Source organism: Lonchura striata, chromosome 2, assembly GCF_046129695.1.
Source record: "Lonchura striata isolate bLonStr1 chromosome 2, bLonStr1.mat, whole genome shotgun sequence".
NCBI classification, from domain to species: Eukaryota; Metazoa; Chordata; class Aves; order Passeriformes; family Estrildidae; genus Lonchura; species Lonchura striata.
The window spans coordinates 60,018,842-60,027,834 of record NC_134604.1 but is presented as its reverse complement, the minus strand read 5'-3'; positions in this window follow the sequence as shown (position 1 = coordinate 60,027,834).

Genomic DNA, 8,993 nt, shown 5'->3' with positions numbered 1-8,993 from the left:
GAAAAACACCAGAAGGAAAACACTGTAATAATCTCCTTGTGTAAAGCGTAAAGCTGTCTCAAAGTGTACTCACAACTTCACTGTTTTTGCAAGATAGTGTATCTAGGAGTCATGCTACACAAGGTAATTAGAAGTTTACAACAGGAAAATTTCAGCTTGCTTCTAATTCAAGACTCTCTACAGTACTTCAGTCTCTAAAAAGTAAACAGTCTTACTTTTGTCTTTAGCTTGTCAAGTAGAGCAAGCATTTGAATTCAGAAAGCCACTGCCTTTCCTCCTCTTGCACTGCTTCTCTGGAACCTAAACCTTGTAAATAAAAAGCTACAGTTTTCTTCTTCATCTGAACAGTTCTGTAGGAAAGGATAAGGATGTTAAAATTCACAAGATAACCATTTTATATCTGAGGCCTTGAAAAAATTCAACATGGGATCTGGAGAGCAGGGAAAAGAAGGCCCTGGAGAATGATATTTCCTAAAGATTCATCTTAGCAGTTGCAATTAACTTCCTCAATACCTTTTGGATAAAAGTTATCAGATAAGCGATCAAGGGAGAGAACATGATTTAGCCCTAGCCAAGTCTCGATTTACAATCTGTCTTCCCTGATCTGAGCTCATTTTGTGCAACTCCTGTGTCATGTTCCTCTCTTGCAGAAATGGAAGAAAGAGTTTAAGTCAAAATAGATAAGTGTAGAGCCCCCAGAAGGCAAAATGAAATGTCTCTTAATGGCATTTTTATGACACTCCCAGGATATCACTGTATCCTACATGGCTATTATGAGGGGAATTTCATCTCCTTTACTCGAAAAAGCTTTGGTGACATTCCGAAAAAATGCATAATGCAGCAATTTAAAATAGCTAAAATATTTGGTAGAAGTTTCCTGGACTTCAACCCTGCCTGAGAAAAAATAGTATGCTGGAAGGGAAGTGCAGAAGAAAAAAGGAGAGAAATAGAATTAACTTTCCCTCCCCTCCTCCTTTTGCTCTCTTCTCCCACCTCTCCCTGACTGATTCAAAATCAACATGTGGATGGAGGGGGAGGATGCTGCTGCTGAAGAGCACTCTCTGCCAGGCTTCTCTCTTGTGGAGAGGTCTTATTTTCATGAGCATAAACAAGAGACCTCTCCCTGATCATGCTTCCAGGACTGGATTATTAATGGCTGTATTTCCATCCCTTTAATTACTTTCTCCTCTGATGATGTCTTTTTTAGTTTTACAGCAGCTAAGGCATACCCAGTACATACTAAGTAATGAAAATGCACAATCAAGGCACACATGCCTTGCAACTGCTGTTTACACCCAAGGATTTAAAACTGGTAACAGGGGAGGTTAATGTTATTCTCAGGAGATAACACTCGTTGCTATGGTGAAGATCTGTCACTCACTCTTGGGAAGATGGCACCTGAGCTAGGAATGTTTGATGGCATTTTTGCTTTTGAAATGAGCAGTAGTAATTACTCCAAAGCAGATACTAACCCCTCTGATTCTGAGCAGACATCTCATGCAGGCACTTTGTATTTGAACAGGCTCCTGTCTGCCTTCTTGGTGTGTTGGCATTGATTGGGTTTTTCAACACCTAAAGAAACAATGGAAAACAGAAAGAGCTGGTATCAGAAGGTGAAAATAGTCTCAGACAAAAATACCAAAACTACCAAGAGCCTTATTTTTTTTTCTTGTTTAATGGGTGTTACAGTTTGCATCATATTCTGAGGATCCTTCAGCTTTTAAAAATATATAAAATTTCATTAGGCCTGATCTGCTGATCACAACTTCATGATCTGCACTTCTTACTAAAATTTATTGAGGCAATGATCCACAAGAAATTGGTTGTTTTCAGCAGTTTATGACTTGTTATTTAACATTTAACAGAATGGCAATTTATTTTGGTAACAACCAATACTGAGAGGTTTATTGCCATTGTAAACTATAATCAACTGTTTGTATCATTACCAGTTTTTCAAGATATAAAAATGGCCAGCTGCCTTGGAAAATTGCTTAGCAGCTATAAAAATTTGCACCAAAGATTATGGATGAGGTTACTTCACCTTAAAGGTCAAAAGTCTTTAGAGAAACCACTTACTTCAGTGGACGTTTTAAGCAGACTGGTAAAACCCAACCCCAGAAGGACAATACTGAAGCAATTCCCAGTATTTTTTTCAATAATGAATATGAAAAAGGAATCTGTAGGAGATAGACAGTACAGAAGATTGCACCTTCTTTATCAGAGCATCAGGCCAGGAACTAAATCTTGTTGTCTTTATAGACATTGCAACTGTTTTGCTGAATTGTACTGTACTCATCAAATAGCTTAATCATCAAGGCTTCCCACTGAACTCTTACTATCAGGCAACTGGACAGAGATTTCATAACTTACATGTTTAGAAAGATTCAAAATACTTCCATTTTGATTGAAATAAGTTACAAATAACAGTGTAAATTTAACAACTTACACTATTCGTTCTTAATCTTAAACCATTTTAGTGGGCCAAATCTCAGTGAGTAGTTAACAGTGAATAATCCAAGTTTACAAATTACTTTCTATTAGTGGTCTCAAAGATATACTTACAAACAGTCTGCAATTTTATTTTTTTCCTACTTTTTTGCTGAAATTTTAAGTGTTATTTTGCCAATATTTCTTTTTATGTAGCAGTAACTGCAGAATACTTGAGCTGACCTCTTCTATTTCCACTGTGTCAGAGATTATGCACATTTGCACAGTTAATGCAAATGTTCACATGGGAATACAACCAATTCTTTCCTCTTAACATTTGTGCCTAGCTCAAAAGTTCATTCTTCTAATCTATTTGTGCTACTAAAACTTTCACTAAGCAAAGTCACTCACAGAGAAGAAGAATGGATTAAAAACATCCATTTAAGCCTTTGAGCAGGTAAGAGCAGGTTTGGGCCGGGTTTTTTTAATTTATGTTCAGTAGTATTCAACTTTTTAATGTTGATTGGAATTTCTGGTAGAAATCTTTAATTCATTTTTCCTCCAGTTTTCAAACATCATGAAGCAAATTAATCCCTACTATAACTCCAGGGAATTTGAGGGTATTATGGCAGAGATTACTTTGGCACTGCATTTCTTGTTTAAAATGCTTACCTGCTCACATACACTTTTTAAACATGAAGAATGATGGCTGCTGAATTTCATTATTCAAATGATGTGAAATGTAGGAAATGCCATGGCTTCAATTCTCCGATAACATTTTCAGTTCCATTTCCTGTAACTTGGAGCAGGTTATTAGGATTGCCAGATAAATGCAGTGGTTGCTACTCCACTTTGCTAGAAACAGAAGTGTTCTGAACCTCCACAAAGGTGTCCAACAGGCTGCTAAAGAAAAGGAAACTGAAGAGAACCCTCCTTGGAAGCAGAGACCACCATGTCAATCAGCTTAGGAGCAGGAAGATAATTTCTCTTTAAAAGAAAAATCAAAATTACAACAAACACTTTTTTTCACTCATTGAAAGGCCTAGAAATAATAAATTACATGAAAGAAACTGAAACAAAGTCCTCAGGAAAAATTCCACAAACTCATATCCACTGCCTCGTCATATTCAGCCTGTCTTTCATGCAGTTAAAAATTCTCTTCAGCCCTGGGCATTGGTAGCAAAACTGCAGCAATGAGGATCAGGCAATCTTGCCTGCCAGTCAGTGGAATTAGCAATTTGCTGGTTGCAGAAAAACTAAAAATAAAAGGGGAGTACTTCATAAAGCAACAAAAGTGAGGCAGCCTCATTTCTACCAGGCTGCCCCAGTATAGCTATAGGCTACCAGGTATCAGATATGAAGAGCATTTATACCTGTTCAATACTTTTCCACAAGGGCAAGCAGGGATACAAAAGCTGGCACAAAGGTCAGTGGGAAAAGCCCTGTATTCTTCAGTTTACCTTTACTGACTGAAACAACTTGCTATCAGGATAATTAGCAGCCTCTGCTGGATGGACACAGCAGAGGAAAATGCAAATCAGAAGGTGGCTTTTCCAGGCATGGATGAATTATTTAATTGAAACAGTGCCTTTGTCTTTTATGAAATCATTTTCCCCTCCACCTTTTTCCGAAACACTGAGTCATTAAAAAATTTGAAAGCATTTATTTTCATTCTTTTTGCTACATTTTGGGAAATGGTATCATGTTCCCCAACCCCTCAACTCCAGCTCTTTGGTAAGGTGTAAGCCATCACTTACTAAGGCTTTTCTTTGGTCTGGAATCACATAGCATAGCCATCGGTATAATTAATAGTTTTAGAGTTGTCATGTTTTCAATTTTTCAAACTGAGCAGTAAAAGACTACACTTTCATAATTATTAAAGGCTATTGGTAACACAGGCTTGTCAGAGTAGACTGGCTCTCCAGGCTGTAATGTCATTTGCTGATAATTCAGCATCCTGATCCAGGGACATCCCAAACTAGGAGCTTACTAGGTACCAAGGACATCTCAGCACTCTGCTTTTTGTTGTCATCCATGGACAGGCTTTGAAAGAGGACTTTTCACAATATAGAACCAATTTATGATTGCTTCCCACCTGCACTCTCAATCCAACAAAACCTAGGTCTTTTTTCAACTAAGCTTCAAGCCAACCTGAGTAAAGAGATCAACTTTCCCATGGGCTGACTTCTCAGCAGCTAATGCTGAAGCAGCACAAGCTGATTTATATTCTGTAGGGTCACCTCAAGTGTTAAGCTAAAGTGTCAGACAGGTACCCATGGGGTAAATCTCTACAGCTCTTGGAGCACTGTTTCTTAGGAGGAGAGTTCCCTCCCTCATTAGAATTCATTTTGTATTATAGAGTTATTCCTTCCTCACAGAATTGGAAGGACTAATTAGAAATAGTCATCACTGCTAAAATTCAAAGCATTATTAGAATGGCAGTCTCCTGGGAAAAAAAATAAAAGTTATATTGTAGGAGATCTTGATAATTCAGGTGTTGTTAGATTCCAATGGGGTTGCTTTTAAACCTTTTCTCAGCTTCAGGCCCGGCCACCTGGCTTTCATGGCAAACCAGTGAGACTGGAGTACAACTGATGCCTTCTGCAGGGGGGAGGGGGAGGAGGAGGGAGAAGATGTTTAAATTAGCAGAAAAGGCTCAGGCAAGCTTCTGTGTTTCAGAACCTAAGCCCTCACCTGCTGCTGCAAAACATCTGCAGAAGTTTTTAATTTCCTTTGGTTATATGCATTCTGTAAGGTGCTATCTCTAGTTTTGTCACAGAATTTTATCTTATTTATAGGCATAAATAAATCCATTCCTCTGGTGAGGAGAGGAGAAAAGGGGAGAAGACATGGACTCATTGATCCTTGTGGGGCCCTCCCAAGTCAGGATAGTTTATAGTTCCCTTCTATGATTCTACAGAGCAGCCAAACCTGAAGCACATGGAGGATGCTTGTGTGTGCCTGGACTATTGCAGGCCTAAAAATGCCACTGCCAAAGGCAGACTCTCTCCAGCACCTCTGTGCTCACCTATGCATTCACATCAGGGCAAGCTAGAGCCTGTGCAATACAGCTGATGCCATTTCAATTCATTGAAATTACAGCTCCATCACAAGCACTACTGCAAGAAGGAATCACGTGCAAGCCACAGGGGCCTTCCATGATGACATGCTTTTAAGTTGGTATAAGCAGGTCACACTGCTGCTACTTATACCCACAAACAATCCACTAGAGATTCTCAGTCATTTTAGGAAGACGTGTGTCATTTTCATTCTGTCTTCAGACTTTGATAGAGCCAAAATGTCTAGCTTCACACCTTTTAAACCATATCCTTTTGGGGTGGGAGGATATGTGCTGCTGAGGGGAAGAAGAAAACTCTTCCATATACATGCATTTAATTCTCAGCAGCTGATAGTCTATTCAGCTTGCTAACCAGATTCACATATGTAACTTCAGTGCTTAGCACTGAAGACATACAAGTTTTAGGAAGGGGACAAGAAACCTCAACCCTAAATCACATTTAGAGATTCCAGGCAGATTCCAGGATCAAAATGGAAACAGTAGGAAAGTTTCCAGAAGTTTAGGAGAGAAAAAAAATTCCTCTGTGTGTTGCTGAAAAAGGTTTGTAATGTCTTCACTGCAGTGTAATCCTTCCTTCCATCCCCCCAAAGTTTTCAGCTATCTTCTCTGTTCATGATTGCCTTTATATTGTCATTGACATTGTGTTGTATTAAGTCAGTCTCTAATATTAGATGCAATTATGATACATGACACTGAAATAGCACTTAAAGTAAGATTCCTCTTGAAGGAGTCACCTTAGATCTATGTCTTTGTAAGGCTGTTTATTGCTTTTGTGATTGTGCTATCAAGTATTCTTTGTATGCAAGTACCAAGGTGCTAACAACAAGATCCCAAACAGATAAAAGGAGCCAAACATTTGAGTAACTTGAATTATGATGTCTGCAGTCAGACTTGTATTCTAGAAACACCTCCCCAGCTGTTTCTTCACCTCAGTTTTGGGAAGTACTGCAGTTATACTTTTTCTTGATTTAACCTCTGGTTCCCTCAGGAATATGTTGTTCCTCTGCACAGTGCTAGAATTAAGTCTATTAGTGCTAATAGTTCCTATGCCCAGATATCAAGAAACTAGGAAATGAGATTACCCATGGATGCTGTTGGAGCCAAAGTGACTCTTGATCCCCCACTGGATATACTGGCACATTGCCAGATCTAGTGAAAACTAAGAGGTTAAAATACTTTGTGGATTTACCTCAGTGTTCTCAAATGTTTTACCCTAGACTTAGAAATCTGGATCACAACCTGATCTTTTTATGTCAAACCCCATATTCCAAAAGCTTCTATGTCACATTGTACCACGGGTCACACTGACTTGTGCTTCCTGTCTTGTAAGAATGCCTGTAACAGCAGCTCATCAGTGGCAACATGTATGTGTAACCCACTGGCAATTAATTCCACTAGGAGGAAGATCCAGATACTACACAGTTAAATCATGACAACAATAGAGTTAGCAGCAAAAAACAAATTTAGAAGGAGAAGAAAAGTCAACAAAAATAAGATGTGACAAGTGCTTATTTACGTAGTCATTTTTCAGGAGCTGAGCTGCACTTCAATACATAAATGCATTGTACCTTTAGTAAAACCTTCCTCCTGAATAGCTAATAAGTTATATTTAAGTGCTTTCACCAATGAACTAACTTTAGTTACTGTGAAATCATTTTTATTATCCTTCTGCCCAAAAAAGTTGGAGGTAGCTAAAATCATTTTGGTGCACCTCCTGCAAGATCATGAATTATTGAAGACAGGAGCTAGAGTGGTTGCATGAAGAAAAAGACAAATAGTGAAGGCACTTTCACAGTTATTGAGAAGATGGCTTGAAGGGAAGGAAGGAGCCCTGGAAATATCTGCAGGATTGTATCTTAATGATGGCAATGGTGGAAAAGACTGAAGCCAACTCACCCAAATATTTAATTGTATAATAACAATGTAGGGAGATGCCAACTGAGAACATAAGGAAGTTGCAGATGTTGTTTTGTGCACAGCTCCTGGGTCCCAGCTTGCTCTGCCAGGTATTTAAGGCCTCTGCTGAAAATGTACCTGTGTGCTGTTGAGTGATGGGGACTGATCATTAAATAACACATCAAGATCAGAAAAAACATAACAAATCAGAGCTTGCAAAGGACTTTTTTATCTCAAATGGGAATCACACTGCTTCTCCCCCAGCTGCAAGTAAAACAAACATAACTGGGAATCTGGCAGTCCTCTACTTAATTCAAGAAACCTGACCTGCAGTCAGTAACTTAGCACTCAGATCTTTAAGCCTCTCTTAGGTGATCAATTCGTCCCCTGCAGTGGTTCTTTCCACAGAATTCCCATTGACACTAGTGCAAGAAACACGAAACACAGGCTGGCCACTGTTGAACATGGCAACCAGGTGCAGATAATTTTGGGTGTTTCTGGCTGTTCACGCCACTGGCAGTTTTACGAGGCAGAACATCTCTGTTCTTGGCCCAGTGGAATCTAGAAGGCTTCCCGCCACCCAGTACTAAGAACAAAGGATTGACTGGACCAGCAGCACCAAGACTGGATTCAGAGTCTCTTGAAGTATTGGCTCCAGGACACCAACACAGAGTGGTATTAAAATACTTATATTTTGTATTGTGCAGCTCTCAATACTATTTTAAATATGACTCTAAGTCCAGCTGTACTTCAGACTTTATAAAAAGCAAGCAAACAAAAGCCATGCATAGAACTACTGCAGGATAATTCCCTGAATGTGGTTCTTTGGTTATTACAGCCGTGCCATCTGTCATCCCCCCTGGATCTTGTTGCATAGGATAATTCAGGCTGGGTGGGAACTTCAGGAGGTCCTTGGTCTTACCTGCTGCTCAGAGCAAGGCCGCATGCAGGGTCAGAACAGTGGATCTTGAAAAACTCCCAAGGAAGGAGAATACACAGCCTCTCTGGGCAACCTGTGGCACTGCTGGATTGTGGAGTTAAACAGTATTATTTATGTCCCCTTTCAACTTGTGCCCCTTTTTTCTCAACCTCCGACCATGCATGACTGCTGAGAGCCTGGATCCATGCTCTTTATGACCTTATGATGCTGAAGGGCTGCTTGAGGACCCCCAGTAGCAATTCCTTTCTTCAGGGTGAATAAGACCTATGCCCTCAGCCCTTCCTCACTCCAGCAAGTGCTCCAGCCCTCAAACACTGGGCTGACCTTTGCTGAACCTGCTGTGGTTGGCCAATGTCCATCCTGTTCAGAGGACTCCAGACTGAATGCCACAGCACAGTGTGGTTGGCTGAGAAGAGCTATTTCTGCTGATCTGGTGACCAAGCTCCCGTTCACACAGCTGGGAGGCTGCTATCCCTCTCTGCTGCCAGGACATGCCACCAGCTCTTGTTCTTGCTGTATCCCAGGCCCTTTTCAGTAGAATTGTTCCCCGGCCTGGCATTCGCCAGTCCCTAGAAGTTCAAGGGGCACTTCCTTCCCAGGCACCTGGCTCTGCACCCACTCTTGTGGAATTTCATGAAGGGTTCTCACCAC